The sequence below is a fragment of the Colobus angolensis genome, unplaced genomic scaffold (genome assembly GCF_000951035.1).
Source record: "Colobus angolensis palliatus isolate OR3802 unplaced genomic scaffold, Cang.pa_1.0 Scaffold463, whole genome shotgun sequence".
NCBI lineage: Eukaryota > Metazoa > Chordata > Mammalia > Primates > Cercopithecidae > Colobus > Colobus angolensis.
This window is the reverse complement of record NW_012118077.1, coordinates 1,410,896-1,430,221: the sequence shown is the minus strand read 5'-3', so window position 1 is coordinate 1,430,221 and position 19,326 is coordinate 1,410,896. Positions and strand designations below refer to the sequence as shown.

At 43.3% G+C, this 19,326-nt stretch overlaps 1 protein-coding gene across 1 annotated transcript in view; it reads left to right on the top strand.

Annotated features, from left to right (window-relative positions):
* Positions 1-17,254: 17,254 nt before the first annotated feature.
* Positions 17,255-19,326, top strand: part of HS6ST2 (heparan sulfate 6-O-sulfotransferase 2) — a 372,545-nt gene continuing 370,473 nt past the window's right edge. Inside the window, exon 1 of the mRNA XM_011958256.1 lies at positions 17,255-17,404. The gene's annotated coding sequence lies outside the window, so the exon portion shown is untranslated. The remainder of the gene's footprint in view (positions 17,405-19,326) is intronic.

Genomic DNA, 19,326 nt, shown 5'->3' with positions numbered 1-19,326 from the left:
CAAGTATACATATGTAACAAACCTGCACGTTATGCACATGCACCCTAGAACTTAAAGTATAATAAAAAAATAAATAAATAATAATAAAAAAAAAAGATCATGCCATTGCACTCCAGCCTGGGTGACAGAGTGAGACTCCCTCCCCCCCAAAATTTTTTTTTGCTTTAATATAGGAAGTATAGCAAAACTCATCACATTGAATATTTCATGGACATCAACCATAATGCCACACCATTGCAGGGAAGTTGAGAAACATTATTTGTAATTATTTTTCATTTTATCGTAGGAAGCTTTAATCCAATTTCTTTATACAACTGGTGAAAAGCTCTGTGTATCTAAGATGACACCAGCAGATTGAACAATAGGGAAGGTAACTGAGTTTTGTATATGAAGACAAACTAAACTAACTCACAGGAATCTGTTATTTATGTGATGTAGGATCTGGCTTTGTTATTCTGTAAAATGCCTGCTATTTGTGTTCATATTTTTTTCTGTTCTGTAGGGGTTTTCAGGAAGTGAGTTAACAAATACCTGTTGTTTTAAGAAAATTATTTAAAGAAATTGATTTTTGTGTGTATAGGCCAACTACTGCAGCAGGCATTGAACCCATGTTTTTCTTTCATCCTGTTCACATAATCAACTAAGAGATCTAAACCTCTGTCCACAAGTGGGGAGGAAACTGCAAAGGATGATGGTAGGGAAGTGTAAAGTCAGTCACCACCACACCACGGGGGATCTCTCTTTTCTAAAATAATCTCTCTAATAGATACACTTTGTCAATTAAAATCTAGGAGAACATGGCCAGGGGTGTTGGCTCATGCGTGTAATCCCAGCACTTTGGGAGGCCGAGGTGGGTGGATCACTTGAGGTCAGGAGTCTGAGATCAGCCTGGTCAACGTGGTGAAACTCTGTCTCTACTAAAAATACAAAAATTAGCTGGGCATGGTGGCGAGTGTCTGCAATCCCAGCTACTGAGGAGGCTAAGGCATGAGAATTGCTTGAATTCAGGAGGCAGAGGTTGTAGTGAGCCAAGATCATGCCACTACACTGCAGCCTGGGCAACACACAGGGACACACCATCTTTAAAAAAAATGTAGGAGAACATAACAAGGCAGATGAAGAAAATCTATCTACAATATTCAATAAGTTGCATGGATTTTGGAGTAGAAAAACAAGGCAGATGAAGAAAATCTATCTACAATATTCAATAAGTTGCATGGATTTTGGAGTAGAAATGTTTTTGTACTCACAAACCTATGTAGTCATCTGAGGTTCATGTGTTTAAAGAAGTGACAATGTTAACTGAGAGATGGATAAAGTGAGAAAATCCTGCTTACTCCGAGTGGGTGTCTCACCTGCTCCTAACCAAACACTGGACAAAGATCTCAATGGCCAGGCTCTTCCCCACTCATCAGAAGTAAAGACTTGAAACTGATTTTCAGAACATTGTCTCTTCATATAATGATGCTTAACTGTTGTTCTGAAAGCTCTGAAGTTTGAGCTGAACCCGGTAATCAGTACAGATCATGTTGAATACCCAAGACTTAGGGCTCAGAGTGACTTGGATGCCCATCCCACCTGATATGGTTTGGATCTGTGTACCAACCAAATCTAATATAGAATTGTAATCCCCAGTGTTGGAGGTGGGGCCTGGTGGGAGGTGATTGGATCATGGGGGTGGTCCTTCATGAATGGCTTAGCACCATACCCTCAGTGCTGTTCTCATAATAGTGAGTGAGTTATCTTGAGATCTGGTTGTTTAAAAATGCATACCACCTCCCCCCTCTCTCTTGCTCCTACTCTACCATGTGAAAAGCCTGAGTCCCCTTTCACCTTCCTTCATGACTGCAAGTTTCCAGAGGCCTCCCCAGAAGCCGAGCAGATAGCTTCATGTTTCCTGTACAGTCTGTGGAACTGTTAGCCAATTAAATTTCTTTTCTTTATAAATTACCCAGTTTCAGGTATTTCTTTATAGCAACGTGAGAACGAACTAATACACCACCTCTGTAGCTGGCCAGCTCTCTGAACCCGGGCAAGTGGTTTAACCTCAGTTTTGTCATTTTTTAAAATGGGGATAACAAGAGTAACTTTTTTTGTTGTAACAACTTATTTAGGTAAGGAATGCAAATCCCTGAGCACTTAGGAACATGTCTATATGTTAGCTAGTGGAGAGCAGTAGGGAGTAGCAGTGGGTCCCACCGAAATCTGTGTATATGGATACTTGATAAACTCCAAAGCCCAGGGCTACTTTGGGATTATTGGAACCAATACAAACCTGAGTCACTCTGAAGACAGGCCTAGGTCCGTTCCCTAGTGAGAAGGCAGTCCCAGGTCCACACCTCCAGGAGGACAAGCAGCCTGAATGATCAATGACTTTGCTTTTACTGTCTCTGAGGCCTAGATTACTTTTGGACTTAGAATCTATCTGTGGGACAGGGGTGGGAGCTGAAAGCCCCTTGAGTTTTATTGCAAAATTTATCATTCATGTTTACTTTTCTCTGGAGAAGACCCTTGATTTCATCGAATTCTCAAGCCTAGGTCTTTTCACAATCTGCAAAAGCTTGAGAAGGGCTGCTCTAGTCTCTTGAAGAATGATTTACTTCCTCCCTAGAGTTCTTATTTGGGGACACAGATCCCTTCATTATTCCCTACCCCCAGCCCCAATGCTGTCTGTTCAAGCCTGCATTAGTCCATTTGCGTTGCTGTAAAGAAATACCTGAGACTGGATAATTTATAAAGAAAAGAGGTGTATTTTGGCTCATGGTTCTGTAGGCTGTACAGGAAGCATGGTGCCAGCATCTGCTTCTGGTGAGGGTTTCAGGAAGCTTACAATCATGGCGGAAGGTGAAGCGGGAGAAGGCATTGCACAGTGAGAGAGGGAGCAAGAAAGACAGCAGGGAGGTGTCACACACTTTTAAACAACCAAATCTCACATGAACTACCAGACCAAGAATTCATTCATCAGCTAGGGGATGGCACTAGGGCATTCATGAGGGATCTGCCCCTGGCGTGACCCAAACACCTCCCACCAGGCCCCACCTCCAACAATGGGGATTACATTTAAACACGAGATTTGCAGGGGTCAAGCATCCAAATCATCTCAATGCCCTATTCCTAGACCTGTTCCTCTGATTTTGTTTGTTCTCTTGGCATCAGCCTTACTCTCATCTCTAATCTGTCTTCTCTTAAACCTCTTTTCAAACTCTTTCCATCATTTTATCCAACCACATTTGTTCTGCCCCTGTGTCTCTGACAAACTGCTCTCTGCTGTCCCCTGCTGTTCAAACTGACAAGTTTTCTTATTTATGGTAACTACCTGGGCACTTTCCATTGAGAAATGGTTGGGGCCCAGCGTGGTGGCTCACGCCTGTAATGCCAGCAATTTGGGAGGCCAAGGCGGGTGGATGCCCTGAGGTCAGGAGTTCGAGACCAGCCTGGCCAATAGGGTGAAACCCCGTTTCCACTAAAAAATGCAAAAAATTAGCTGGGCGTGATGGTGGGCACTTGTAATCCTAGCTACTTGGGAGACTGAGGCAGGAGAATCGCTTGAACCTGGGAGGCAGAGGTTGCAGTGAGCCGAGATTGCTCCACTGTACTCCAGCCTGGGTGACAGAGTGAGATTGTCTAAAAAGAAAAAAAAAAAAGAGAGAGAGAGAGAAATGGTTGGCTAGCAGTATTGGCTTATTCCTGTGGGTATGTAATTACACCGTTCTACTTCCAGAACTCCAGAAAAGACCTTTGAAATGGAGGCAATTCTCCCACTGTTGGATGTCTGAGATGTCACATGCAGAGGAAGATAGGTTTTTAACTGAAGATTCTGATCTATGTGCAATGTCCATGAACAGAGGGGGATTATCACTCACCCACACATTAGTATCATCTATTGGGAGTTGAAAAGGTTGATATGGTGCAAGAAGGGAAAAAGAGGGTACTGAGCCTGTAGGTAGGGGCAGTAGGGAGTAAATCCACAGGGGTGAGGTGGGTGGGGAAAGAGGTATGTAACAAAGGTCCACTTCTGACTTTCCCCTTTTATGCAGGGTCTACTTGGCCCTGAATTGTTGATTTGAACATATGAATGCTTCCTGCTTTGTCCCATCACTTTATCCCTAGCAATGAAGGGCAGGGGGAAGAACAACGGGGCAGCTTTTTACCATCCAGCTCTAGCTACTTTGCCAAGAACAGAATGGAGAGATGGGTGCATTTATGTTTACTGAGCACCTGATATCTGCCAGTTACTAGGAATGTCCACATCATATCAGCATTAATTATTGGAGGGGGTTTGAAATAACCCACTGAACAAAGCCACAGCGTGCTAGGAGAGAAGAGAAACTAAGTCAGAAGAAAGCAGTTAGTGGGAACCAGACAAAAGTCTCACTTAGGCATCCTGCTGTCTTCCTTATTATTTACTTTTCAGCAGATGGTGAAGCTAAGAATCAGAGTAAATGACTCTCCTAAGATCCCACAGTTGGTTTATGGTAGAGTTGTGTTTGGGTTCTCTTCTGTCAGAGAGAAGTCACATACCCTTCTTGTACCAATATGGCGTACAAGCTAGAGAAAAGAGGGATGTCTGACTTTGGGTATATCTGTAGGTGCGCATCAGGTGTTAAACTGCAGCTACATACATTTCCAGAGGAACTCAATTATAAAGGGAAAGACCATAAGATACAGTGTTTCATTCCTCCTTGGCAGCTGCATATATGGGGGGAAAGCAAAAGAAAAAAAAGAAAAAGAAAAGGAAAGGAAAGAACAAAGAAAAGAAAAGAAAAGAAAAGAAAAGAAAAAAGAAAAGAAATGCAAGACAGCTGAAAGGCATACATTTCTGGGGAGCTCAAAAGATAAAAATGATAGTCTCTCTTGGAATTTATCTTAATGACCAAGACTCAATCAATGAAAAGTGACAGATGGGATAATTTAAAGTTCAAGTTTCCTTCTTCTGTTTCTTTGTGTAAAAGAGAACCAACTTTTTGATCATTTTTTGCTCAGCTGTAATATTCTGCTGCATAAAGAAGATTGAACACCGAATACCACATTAATATGTTATTGGCATCTTTCTTTTTTCATATCCTACATGTTGATTGTAAAACCGTCCAGGGAGACTGATAGCTGTAATATATTACAGTTCCTCAACTTCAAATTAATTTCATAACAGTAAAGAGCCAGATATGCTTTGCTCCAAGAAGTATCTCAAAGTAGGTAATATTCTTTTTCTCTGAAGCCCTGGGTCTGGTTATTTTATTTATTGGATCACCTATCTAGACTTTACTTCCTTATGATCCATTACCTGCCTCGGTGATTACCACCATCTCTGAAATGTCCAAGCCCTGGTAAGTAGATTGAATGCCTCTCTGCACATGCCTCCAGGGTGAGCTGCACAAGCACAGTAGGAGCTGGGGAACTGTGTGGGGTGTAAAATCTATGTCTCTGAAATTCCTATTTCACATTCAGACCTCCAGCTTGACTCAGTGGGTCTGTGTAGACACAGTTTAAACCAACGACCACATGAAGGAACAAGGCAAGGTGATGCCCAATGACTACAAGGGCCTTAGTTGAACTCATCAAAAGAATGTCCTCCTCCTCCCCTCTAGCCCAAGTTCTCTTACCTGAAGAGAATGGATCAGAGCACTCTGTCCTTCTGTCTCTCATCTGGGGGCAGCAGTTGTGAAGAAAGGGGCATGATCATCTTTCTGTCTTACCTGTGGGTCTTGGAATCCCTTTAGCTGCCACAAAGGATCAAAAATGCGCCCCATTTTTCCACCCTTTTCTTTAGAGTTGTGCTGTCCAATATGGTAGCCAGTAGCCACTTGTGCCCATTTAAATGTAACTTACTTGAAATTAAATTCAATTAAAATTAAATTGATTAAAGTTAAGCTCCTCAGCTGGGTGCAGTGGCTCATATCTGTAATCCCAGCACTTTGGGAGCCTGAGGCAGGTGGATCACCTGAGGTCAGGAGTTCAAGACCAGCTTGGCCAACATGGTGAAACCCCGTCTCTACTAAAAATACAAAAAATTAGCTGGATGTGGTGGTGGGCACCTATAATCCCAGCTACTCGGGAGGCTGAGCCAGGAGAATTGCTTGAACCCAACCCAGGAGGCAGAGGTTGCAGTGAGCCGAGATTGCACCATTGCACTACAGCCTGGACAACAAGAGTGAAACTCTGTCTCAAAAAATAAAATTAAAATAAATAAATTAAGTTAAATTAAACTCCTCAGTCACACTAGCCACATTTCAAGGGCTCAGTAGCTACATGCAGCTGCTGGCTATCATATTGAAGAGTGCAGATAAAGAATATTACCATCATCAAAGAAGGGTGTCTTTGACAACTCTGCCATGGACCCCAAATGACTCTGATCTTGAAGGAAGAGCAGAATATCAATAATTGCAGAAAGGAGGGAGGACATTTCAGGACAGAATTTGCAAAAACGTTCATTGGTTTTGTGTGGTACAAAGCCCTTGAAAGAAGCAAATTTAAATATTGAGTTTTCTATAGTAGTCTCAATTTTATAGGAATGTTCAGAAAGAATGAAGAGTATCCAAAAATGATGTATAATGCAACTATGTAAAATAAAATTAAAAATGAGGTAGGGAAAGTGAAATAAAGGACTTTCCATGGGTGTAAATGCATAATTAAATCTTTCCCCCACATTTAAGCTCAGCTAAGTTTTTTTCCAGTCAGTGTTCTAATTGTTTTGTTTAGAAAATATGCTCACTATAACTATGACATTAATTTATTATTATTAATAATAATCATCATCAAATTTCATACCCTGAGTTAACACGTACTTGTTCACTCAAATATTTTTAAGCACCTACTATGTATCAGAAATTCTTCTAGGCCTTTGGGATATATCAGTAAACTGGCTAAACTAAAGCTTCTGCATGCAGAAGCTTATATCCTAGTGGGTAGAGATAGAAAGCAAACAATAAACACTGTAAGTTTGGTAAACATATGGAATATCTAAGAGTGATAAGTTCCATGAAATAATAGAGCACAGTATAGGATATCCATGGTGTGGATTGATAATGTTCATGCTGGGGCAGGCAGGGGGGTTAAGCATGTTCTCCTGGATCTTTACACAGGGCAGTGTCCTTATTTTATACATGTAGAAGATAAAGTTCAGGTTGACCAAAGTTCATGCAATTATACACACATATATCATACCATGTGCTGGTAAGCATGTGGCTTACATGCCACATGTAGGGGCAATATGGCAATATGGCAGTATCTATTGCCTTTAGTAATAGCACTAATTCTATTCCCAGCTTTCTGAATGAGTCAGAATAGGCTGGATTATATTGTGGCAACAAAGAACCCCAAATTCTTGGGGTCTTATAACAGAAAAAAAGTGTATTTCTTGTTCAATCTATATGTACACATGTTCACCAAAAGTCCTGTTCATGGGATCACTATTCATAACAGCCCAGCACTTAAAATTAGGACAAAGCCCACCAATATGAATAAATGTTGGGTGAATAAAATGTGGTGTATTCACACAATGGAATACTTCACAGCAATGAGAATGGATTAACTATAACCCTTTACAATATGGATGAATCTCATAAACATAATTTTGAGTGAAGAAAGCCTGAGAGAGTAAATACTGTATGTGGTAGGCAGATTTCTAAAATGGTCCTCCAAGATTTCATGACCCTGGTGTACACAGACCGTCTCCCAGTCATTGAATCAAACACTAATCTAGCTACCACCAAAAAGGAATTTTGCACATGTAATTAAAGTCCCAAATCAGTTACTTTAAAATAGGGAGATTACCTAGGTGGGCCTGATTTAACCACATGACTTCCTTTAAAAGCAAAGTATATTCCTGGACTGCTTGCAGAAGCAGAAGTCGGAGAGTTGAAGCTTGAGGGAGACTGATATGAGAGAAATTCTCTGCTGCTGGCTTGAAAGTGGAGGAGGCCTTGTGACAAGGAATGTAGATGACCTCTAGTTGCTGAGTGTGACCCCTGGTTGATACCCAGCAAGAAAATAGAGACCTCTGTTCTTTAACTGCAAGGAAATGAACTCTGCCAACAACCAGTGAGCTCGGAAGAGGACCCCAGGCCCCAGATGAGATCACAGCCCTGGCTGATACCTTCATTTGAACCCCATAAGCCCCTAAGAAGGGAATCCACCCACACTGTGCCTGGAGTCTTGACCTACAGAAACTGTGAGAATAGATCTATGTTGTTTTAAGCTGCGGTATTTGTGGCAATTTGTTACATAGCAATATAAAACCAGTACACTCTGTGATTCAATTTATATAAAGTACAAAAGCAGGCCAAATTAATCTATGCTGATATAAATCAGAATAGTGGCCACTGGTGGGGATTTATTGACTGGAACAGGGCACAAGAGAGGTTTTGGAGGTGATGGCAGCATTTCTTGATATGAGGGCTAATTACATAGGTATGTTCAGTTTAGGTATGTTTCATCAATTGTACACTATGTTCACTTTTCCATGTTTATATTATAGTTCAATAAAACATCAAAAGCATACATCCAAAATATACATTTTCCTTTAAAAAAACCCACAAAACAACATTCTTTATTTTAATATGTGTATTCATATGCGTACTTGGTTATAATAAAGGCCCCCCAAAACAAACTGAAAACAGCAGCTACCTCAGGGGAAGGGAATGGAATTGTATGGGGGTCAAGAGGAATTTTTGCACCTTCTATGATACTTGAACATTTACAAAGAGTTTCAGTCATGCCTTACTTGGATTATTAAAAATATGAAGGCAGAAAAGTATTAAAACGTATGTATAAACTGGGCATGGCGGTTCACATCTGTAATCCCAGCACTTTGGGAGGCTGAGGTGGGAGGATTGCTTGAGCCTAGAAGTTCTAGAACAGCCTGGGCAACATGGTGAAGCTCTGTCTCTACAAAATATACAAAAATTAGCTAGGCATAGTGGCATGCACCTGTAGTCCCAGCAACCCAGGAGGCTGAGGTGGGAGGATCACTTGAGCCCAGGAGCTCAACACCAGCCTGGGCAACATGTCAAAACCCTGCCTCTATAAAAATACAAAACATTGGCCGGGCGTGGTGGCATGCACCTGTAGTCTCAGCTACTTGGGAGGCTGGTATGGGAGAATTGCTTGAGCCCAGGGAGGTCGAGGCTGCAGCGAGCCATGATTGTGCCACTGCACTTCAGCCTGGGCAACAGAGCGAGACCCTGTCTCAAAAAACAAAACAAAGCAATGAAAAAAAATAACTTATGTATAGACCTGATGATGTATTTGAACAGGATAACTCTTGTCTAGAGTGGGTATAAACATTCACCTAGGGCTGTGATTTGAAAGACATTAAGAAGTTCCCAGACATCTCTCCTGCTTTGTTTAATAACAGTAACTGCCATTTGTTGGATACCCATTCTCTGTAAGGGCCTATAAAAGGCCTTTTATGTATATTATCCTCTAGTATTACATGCATACCTTACAAGGTTGTTGATTAGTATCATATCCATTGTACAGAGACAGAGGAGGAAACTGAGGTACTGGTAGGCTAAGTGCTTGCCTAAGGCCACAGAGTTAGTAAAGAGCAGAACTGAGTTTCAAATCCTGGTCTGATCCTAGAGAGTGTGCTCTTTCCATTACAGTTGCCTGCTCCTTTAATAGTCTTATTGACTCTTACCCTGGTATAAATTATTCATTCATTAATTCTAAATGGAGCTTTGGGAAAGAGAATCATCTGAGTCCCACACACCATGGTGGAAATGACTGTTCCTCAGGTTACATTTTCCCTCATTGGCATTGCAGGGCACCTCCAGGTATGGTGGGAAGTCTGGGAGAGTGGGTCTAATATAGAAAGATGCCGTGTCCCAGAAAGAGTAGACTCGGACACTTCTCAATGCTCTCCAAGAGTGACTGGCTGCTCAGGGTTACCCAGTATCCCCCTGGGGGCTTGGCCCAGTGTAGCTTCAAGACACAGGCTTTGTTATGTGAATTTCAGTTTGCTCTCAATATGATCCCTCTTGTAGAGAATATATTAATAACCTTAGTGCAAACACTGTAGACATGGAAAGTGAAATCCAATCCCTGCCCAGGAGATTCCAATCCTCAAGACATAAGGACCAAGCTATCCATCGAATTGCAAAAGACTTACAATGGAGGCAGCTGACTCAAGCTTGGACTTGACTCAGAATTCACTGAATACCGGGGAGTGAGCCTGAGACCTGACCTCCAGGCCAGCTTTGCAAAGGCACTCTGGTTACTGAGATAAAAGAACAGCCTGTGGCACTGACCAAGAGCCTTTGCAGCAGACTTCTGAGAAAAGGAGGACAGGAAGAGGGCTTGTTTAGAGTACTCTATTTATTTAGCTTTTTGAGAGTTCTTACATTCTTTTATGTGAAGAATGGTCTGTAAATGTTGCTAAGAGGAGCTCCTACCTTGTCATTTCAGACTAGTATGGGGGTATTGGTGGAGAGGAGGGACAATTCAGCCTGAATCTTCTATCCTTAGTTTGTCTAAGTATTAGATGAACGGTAGTGTTACAAGGCAGAGCAAAAGAGGTTTGTAGAATAAAATACATCTTTATAGTGATTTTTTTAGAAGGGTCTCACTCTGTCACCCAGGCTGCAGTGCAGTGGCGTGATCATGGCTCACTGCAGGCTCAACCTCCCAGGCTCAAGTGATCCTCCCACTTCAGCTTCTGGATTAGCTGGAACCACAGGCGTGCCCCACCATTTATTTATTTATTTATTTATAGAGACAGGATCTTGAACACCTGGACTCAAGTGATCCAATCCTCCCGCCTCTGCCTCTCAAAGTGCTGGGGTTACAGGTGTGAGCCCTGTTGTGAATTTTTTTACATCATGCTAATCTCCCTCATCATTTGATGAAATCTATATTAGCTGTTAAGTTTTTGATGAAATTAATGATGAATAAAAATAATTCTCAGTCGATATCCAGCCTAAAATGCCTCTGTTTAGAATGTCATGTTATAAGCATCTAATGTGGATGAAAAATCAAAACTAAACATATTTCCAGATTACAGTCAACAAAGAAAATTGTCTGTCCTGTATTCTTGCAATCATCCTGGTAAATTATTGTTGTTGTTATTGTTATTGTTAGTTTGCTATTGCTAGAGCATCTTAGCATCTCAGCTGGCAGAAGATTTGTCCTTGATAAGCGAGCCAAAAGCTGTTCATCTGGTAATTCATTAGCTGGCTCTCTTCCAGAAGACTCTGGAACACCAAACGTCAGTTTTTGCTTTGACTAGCTACCAACCACTGGTAAGATATAGAACAATGGAAACATGTAGGGTAAAATGCAGAGTGTCTTCTAGTTTAAACTGTGTCTATCCTGGTCCCTCTTCTCCCTGTGAAAAGCAGCTTATTGACTTGGTCTAAAAAAAATCAACTATTTGTTCTGCAACTGAGTTATGCATGTTGACACAGCCCATACTGTGTTTGTGAGGCTACGTACTGCTCTCTTGATGAAAGACTCCGCCATGTCATGCTCTTGTCAGTGCAGATTGAGGGTGGAATTTGTAGTTGGGGAGGGCTAGGACACTTTGCATACAACCCTGTGAACAAGGAAGGGACTGATGCCCTGAGTACAACAAGAAAAGGTGGTCAAAACAGTTTGTCAGCAAAAGTTCCTCTTTCTGGGACCAAGACAAAAAATAATGGGTGGGTGTGCGGATTGATTAGCTCTTCCAGGCCCTCCCAGTGTTCACTAGGGAGCCTTTTCTGGTCATTCCAGATGTCTGTGGACCATCCGCTGAGTGTCACTGCATTAGAGCTAGTGCCACAGATTAGTCAGTCATTATCCTCAGGCTCTTGCATATTAGGTGTACTATATTTCCTTATATTGATGGTAAGTTTTCTGAGAATGTGGAAGATACTGGGGTACCTGGCAGAATGTAGTGGAAAGAAAACATTTTAAGTCATAAATCGGCAAGTAAGGGGAGAAGCTAACATTTCTTGAGCACCTCCTCTGTCCCAGATCCGTTGTAAGGTGCCATGGGCATTGTCTGACATTGGTATGTGTGCTTGGGGGAGCTAAGGGAGAGGTCATAAGTGGAAATTCCACACATGTTGTGTGACCCTAGTCATGTTTCTTCAGCCCTGAGGGATTCCACTTCCTCATACATAAAGTGAGGACACTAACAGCAGCCTTGCAGAATTACTGTAAAGATCCAGTCAGTGTCTGTGAAAATATTGGGTAAACTGTGAAGCCCTAGACTGAATGTGATTGTTATGGAGCATTATGAGGAATTTTTGAAAATGAAGAAGCCAAGGTCCTAGACTTTCAGAAGGCTGTTGTTTAGTACAGTAGACAAAGTTGCTTGTGACATTTCCCAAAGATAACAGTGTCAGATCAAGTGGGTGACATCCCAAGGTTGTGTGTGTATTGAGTCGTCCAGTCAGCAGTGTCTTCATCTCTGCTTCCTTCTTTACTAAAATTCAGGATTTGGGCTCTCTGTCTTCTTCACTGCTCTCAGAGCATGTGCATGACAGCAGGTGTCCATGTGTGCTCACACACACACACACGAACACACACACACATAAAAGCCCTGTCTGTCCAGCTCTCCTGCCTGGGATAAGGATTATGTAAGTCTCTTGACATTGTATTTTGGAACAGGACATCTCATATTCTCCAGCCAAATTCACACACCCTGGAGATGGATGATGATCAGGGAGACATTAGAGTTATTGTTGGCTCACAACTTAGATAGATCTGGGTTCAAGTCCCACCTCTATAATTCCTAGCTGTGTGACTGTAATATGGAACTCCAGTTTACTCATTTGTAAAGTAAGTACAACAGAAGTAACTATCTCATTGGGTTGCTGGCAATGCTAATTGAGATAGTGCATGCGAAGTGTTTAGTACAGTATCTGACATACAGCAGATGTTCAGTGTTCAGTATGGGAGCTATTATTGGCATTATTTGCCAACCATCCTGAGGTCAACCTACAGGAGACACCACTATAGCCAGCCATCCTGATCACTGTGCAGATCTCTTTGAAACTGACACCCTCGACAACAGGTACACCCCTCTCCCCTTGCCTGTTGCATTTCTAACCCTTTATTGAGTGCTACCAACTGCATTTTGTCTCTTCTCATTGGGGATTTGAGTATCATCTTCTGCTTCAACTAAATCTCCCACATGATGATACCCATTAAGGCAACTTTCTTCAGTAAAGAAGATAAATGTTCAAAGTGCTTTTTACTAAGTTCATTTCCCTCTGCTACTCTAATGCTGTAGCTTTCTGCATTTTTATGTCATTTTGTGAAATGCGGATCTTGAAAATATGTATTAAAAAAGTAAGTCCTTTCTCAGGTTTTACTATAAAGCCCAGTTAAAGGCTTTAGGAGCCTCTGGTCTGGCTCTCTCTTATTAAAAATGAATTTTCATTTAGTCTATGACAAGTATGGCTTCTCTAAAGTAATTTCTCTTTTCCTGGATTATGCTTATAAGGCATTTCCTTCAAGCCCGTTTGAGTGACAAATAAATCCTTTTCCGGGGAGCAACTTTGGCCTTGAAGCCTGCTTCCTTCAAATTCTTCAGGTTGACCTAAGATATAATTTTTAACTCTTGTATTTTAGTATTCGAAACTAGGACTCCCACAGAGACCAGTCAGGCAATGGGTGTGTTCTCCTCTTGCTGAGATCCCAGAGTATAAAAATAAATGGGAAACTGTGGGTCAGGCAAGGCCATTTTTGTTTTTATCATTACCATTATTAAAACCTACCTCAGGCTTTTGTGTTAGCTGGAGGTCAGTTCTTTGTTTTTGTTTTGAGATGAAGTCTTGCTCTGTTGCCCAGGCTGGAGTGCAGTGGCATGTTCTCGGCTCACTGCAGTCTCTGCTTCCCAGGTCCAAGCAATTCTCCTGCCTCAGTTTCCCAAGTAGCTGGGATTATAGGCACACACCACCATGCCCAGCTAATTTTTGTGTTTTTAGTAGAGATGGGGTTTCACCATGTTGATCAGGCTGGTCTCGAACTCTTGACCTCAGGTGATCCATCCACCTCGGCCTCCCAAATTGCTGGAATTACAGGCGTGAACTACTGTGCCTGGCCATGGAGGTAAGTTCTTGACATGACTTTTTCCCAGTCTTTCAGCCTTGACTTTACCATCCAAGTCAGTAGAGGCCCAGAAGGCTTATTTTCAACTTTCTATCTTATCCCTGTGATCTGAGAAAGTTTGTTCTTCATTTAAGTCCTTCTTCTGCTTTTGTGACTCAACGACTAACAGGAGGGTCATCTTTGGTAGTGTGCTTTTGCTGACACAACAGCCAGAAGAGAGTGGTGTCCCTCCCAGCCTTCTCATTAGCTAGCATAGCTCAGATCACATAAGGTTCCTGCTGGGAGGGGTTTTCCTGGTCATCTAATGCAGCCCCTCATTTTACCGAAGTCGGCAACTAAGTCCCAGAGATTTAGTTGAGTCAAGTGACTTGAGTCAAGTGACTCACCCAGGGTCACACAGTGAGCCAGAGGCAGAACTGGGACTCAAACATTGTTTTCTTGGCATCCCACTTGGTGCTTTTTCTACTCTGCCACTGTGAACTAGTGCTGACAGCCCAGGGCTCAGCCGACTGGGCTTGCTCAGCTAAGGCTCATGCAGGATGAATGCAAACTTGACCTTGTTTTTTAATCCCAACTGCTGTGGTTTGACCAGCTGCTCAAATGGAAACCCCTCCGGCCAGATCAACCATTAACTTTTGAAGCGAATGGAGCTTAAAATTAGTGTCAAGAGTTTAAAGTAGGGCTTGCCCTGTAAGCTCTCCTCTTTATTTACCTATAGCTCTCTTCCATTCTCTACCTCAGCTCTCCAAGCATCTCCTCCACTGCCCTATTTTTTGTGTTTCCTAGTATCTCATGGGAAGGACCATTCATTAAGGTTAAGCAATGCCATCTACTCTTTTCTTGTTGATATATCTTGGAAGGGGACACGTGTGTATGTCCCATCCCTCAATGTGACACAGTGGATCAGAGGCTTTCCTCCTCCATGGGACATGAGCCGGGAGAGTACTGGAGAGACGTGGAGGGAGGGTAAGAAAAGACTGCAGATAAAAAAATAGGATGTGGCAAAGCCAGCCTAGGGCAAAATTAGGCCCATAGTCAGTTGCCTGTCATTAAGTATATGTGTGTTGCTACTGTGAAGACACAACAAAGATATCAAATCAAAGATATTGAGTCAAAAGAGGTGGAAAAAAACAAGCATTTTCTGAAGGTCTGCTTTTTCAAGAACTAGACTAAGTGTTCTCAATAGATTATTTTAGTTAACTCGCATGACAGCCCACTGAGGTAGCCATCATTAACCTCATTTTCATGGATGAGAAAATTGAGGTTCTGATGAACTCAAAGAGCCCTAATTAAATCCCACAGGGCAATGTGCTCTCCAAACCTATGCTCTTTTCTCCTTAAAAGCACTCGTTTGAGATTGGATTCCTCTTTACTATATCCCTAAATCAACTTTTTGGAGGTACCTGGTCAGGCTACTTTCTTCTTCTTCTTTTTTTTTTTTCTTTTTTTGAGACAGAGTCTCATGCTGTCACCCAGGCTGGAATGCAGTAGTATGGTCATGGCTCACTACACCCTCTATTTCTCAGGCTCAACGGATCCTCCAATCTCAGCCTCCCAAGTAGCTTGGGACCACAGGTGCATGCCACCATGCCCAGCTAAGTTTTTATAATTTTTCTTTTGTAGACACGGGGTTTTGCTATGTTGCCCAGGCTGGTCCCAAACTTCTGTGCTCCAGTGATCCACCTGCCTTGGCCTCCCAAAGTGTTGGAACTACAGGTGTGAGCCACCATACCCAGCCCAGGATATTTTCTAAGAGTGGAAGCTGAGGCCCAAAGAAGTGAGATGACTGTTCCAGGAGCAGTCTGGCCCACTGCCTATGGTTGTGAGGCCTTGGCTTATTGTAGCTTTAAAAGCCCTGCATGAACTGACTCTTCCATTTGTTGTCAGTGAAAAGTGGGAATTTCGGCTGGGCACAGTGGCCCATGCCTGTAATTCCAGCACTTTGGGAGGCTGATGCGGGTGGATCACCTGCAGTCACAAGTTCGACACCCACCTGGCCAACATGGCCAAACCCCGTCTCTACTAAAAATCCAAAAAGTAGCCAGGGATGATGGTGCATGTCTGTAATCCCAGCTACTTGGGATGTTGAGGAATGATAATCGCTTGAACCGGGAGGTGGAGGCTGCAGTGAGCCGAGAACACACCACTGCACTCTGGCCAGGGTGACAGAGTGAGACTCCATCTCAAAAAAAAGGGAATTTCACTGCTAGTGAAATACTGGGAATCGTTCATCAGGAGAGGGCCGGTCATCGGGCTGCCTGTTCACAGGGTTGGGTCTACTATGAACCCCATTCCAGTGCTTATCCTACCTTCTTAGCACATATTCATTTAGCATACACAGCACCCTGGCATCTCCTTTTTTTTTTAACTCCTTGAGCCCCATGTTTTGTTAGGCTAGAAAAATAAAACTCAGTGTTTTGTGGGGAAAATAAATGACTATTGAGAGTGATGCATATAACACACCCAGCCTGTTTATAATATTAAAGCCTGAATTGCAGGACAGTGTTTTCATTAAGTACTGCTATTCATTCCGTTTGGAGAGACACATAAGAACAGAAACCAATCAACTCAGTCGTTTGCATGCCTTTGATCTTTGTGACAGAATTGCCTATTATTGAGAGTATGAACGTTTTCACAAAATGAGAGACAGCTAGAAAACCAGGGTTGAAGAGAATGCTCAGGATGAGGGGAAGGCATCATCTATGCTTTCTAGAAAGAGTGTCATGCTTACTTTAATATGAAGTTTTCACTATTTCTGTTCTAATTTGAACAGGGTACCCTGCTGTCACCCTTGTAATATGGGCCCAGAACAATTGCAGCAGCTGCTGGCCTGGTGGGATCCAGTGATGCAAACGTCATAGAATGCATGTAGGACCAGGTCTAAGTCATTCCCCCTGGCTAAGGCCCTGAGTCCTTGGCAGTCCTTCAGCCTTTGAGGAAGACAGTAAAGGTAAACACGTGACAAGGAATGTCAGATCAGGAAAGTGCCCCTTGAATCACAAAGTCAACCTTGCTGTCTCTCAGATAGGGAAGTCGAGCCCAAAAGTGAGCAAGTGGCTTCCTCAGGGTCATAATATATAGGGTCTCATTAGTGTCAGAGTCAAGACATGAGCCCAGGTCTCTGGACTCCCAGGCCAGTGCTCTTGCAACTACCTCCCACTGTTGTCTCAGATTACAGGAACCAAATGCATGTCTGGCCTCGTGCTGCTTAGTATGCAAGCCAGGCTGACCTTTACGCTCCCAGAATCATCAACCTTTTCATTGGAAACCACAGAAGGACGGTTCTGGGAAAATAATGAAAATCATACCACACCATAGAGACAACCAGAAGCCCTGCTCAGATGACAGAGTTCTCCTCGCCTTCCAGGTACTGAATCCCAAATATATGTATACACAGCAACTCCAGTTGGTGTTAGAAATAAGGAGATGGAAAACCAAAGTCTTGACAGTTCGGTCAGTTCTCTTCCTTTTTTTTTTTTTTTTTTTTTTGCCTCCCACCCCCAGTCTCTCCCCAAAAGGCCAAAATCTAGAGCATTTGAGCCTTTGTCATTCACTGCCTGAGAGGAACCAGCTCCTGGGAGCAGAGACCAGCTGAGATTACAAGAAGCCTCTTCAACACGCAGCTAAGGCCCAGCCCTGGCCTCAGGAGAACGTGGCTCTTGGGAAACACGTAGGAAAAATTCCCTGCTTCTCGGAAAAAAAGCCTCTTCAATCCTGGAGGGATCTTCTGAGTTTTGTGGGACTCCCTGCTCCCCACAAAGACTGTTTTCTTATACTTCCAGGAGCCCTGACATATGAATTCCTGTATGAGAGATTCATTTCTTTGTTCCTCACAGCATGAGGGGGCGGAGGAAGGGCTTCTAAATGCAAAAATCCCAGAGACAGATTATATCTCAGAAACTGAACTTTACAGCCCCACCGTGTCCCTCTTGCTCTGCAACTACCAACCTCACTGGCCCTTTCTTTGAAGGTTGGACTGTGGGTGTGTGTGCATGTGTGTGGACACGTTCCTTATCACAACTCAAATGAGTAAAACCTGACTTTTCCCCGTACTGTTTACCACCTCCCACTTCTCTCCACCAAAGGAACTTTCTTGTGTTCCAATGCCACTAATCCCTCTTACAGTAGAAACTCCATAGTTTAGCTGCTGAGGGCTTGAATCTGTGACCCACCTGTTTCAGAAATATTTTCCTAGGGACCCAGTGAATGCCATTACATACAAAGGTGGTGTAATGGCAGGGAATCTTTATGCAGCAGCATGAGGAGAGCCACCTATTGGGTAGGCTAAAGAGGTTGACCACAGTGAGTGGCCAAGCAGAAGGCAGGGGCAGTTGGCAAGCTGAGCTGCGGGACCACCTCCATAGCTTCCCTCTACCCTGGCTCACACCCTAAGCTGCCCTCAGGGGGAGCAGGCCCAGGCCTACCAGCCTGGGCACCAGAGGAGCTCTTGGGGAAGTTGAGAGGTCTACCTTGTAAATTACTGCATCTGGCTTCTTCGTACAAGTTCATTGGGTTTTCAGAGTGTTCCTGGAGCCTCAGGACAGGAGATGGCTGAAGGGCTAGAAATTCAAGATTCCAAAAAAATCCACTATCCTTTATGTCTGCAGCTGGACAAAGGGTCCCTCACTGTCCCCAGTATGTTTGGGGCACGTAGAAGTCTAGCCAGGGTTGGGAATTCTAGGGGGTGGTAAGGACAGGGTGCACAGCTGCAAAATTGCCGGAGAAGGGCCTGTTCCTTGTTTGGCCTGTGACACAGTTGGCACATTGAGCTTAGAGCAACAGGTAAACACAGACTCACATTTGGAGTGGCCTAAAGGTTTCTACATTTCATCCCCATGGTGACTTAGTTGGTCAAAACAGAGGACATAATTGGTCCTATCTTACAGACAAGAAAACTGAGGCTCAGGAGGGGCAAGTGATTATTCCAGGGTTGCCCAGCAAGGAAGTGACAGATTTCCCAGGACTTCTAGACTATTCTTAGGCTTGCCGCTTCATGGCATAGATAGAACAGGAAAGGGATGGAGCAGAGCTCAGCGAGGGAGATACTGGGAGAGCCTGTCTCCAGGAGGGACATGCCCCCACCCCAGGACTCAGCTCATGGTCCGCATCCTCTCACTCAGTGGCCCCAGTGCCAACAGCACTGCTCAGAAACACTGCTGCCAACCGGTGCCCCTTCTGCAGCAATGGGACTGGAGGGAGTTGCACACTGAGTCACGGAAACACCAGTGTCCTGATGTACAGCAAGCCTCTTTGGTTAATCAGATGGGGACAGACTGAGTCCTGAGTTCC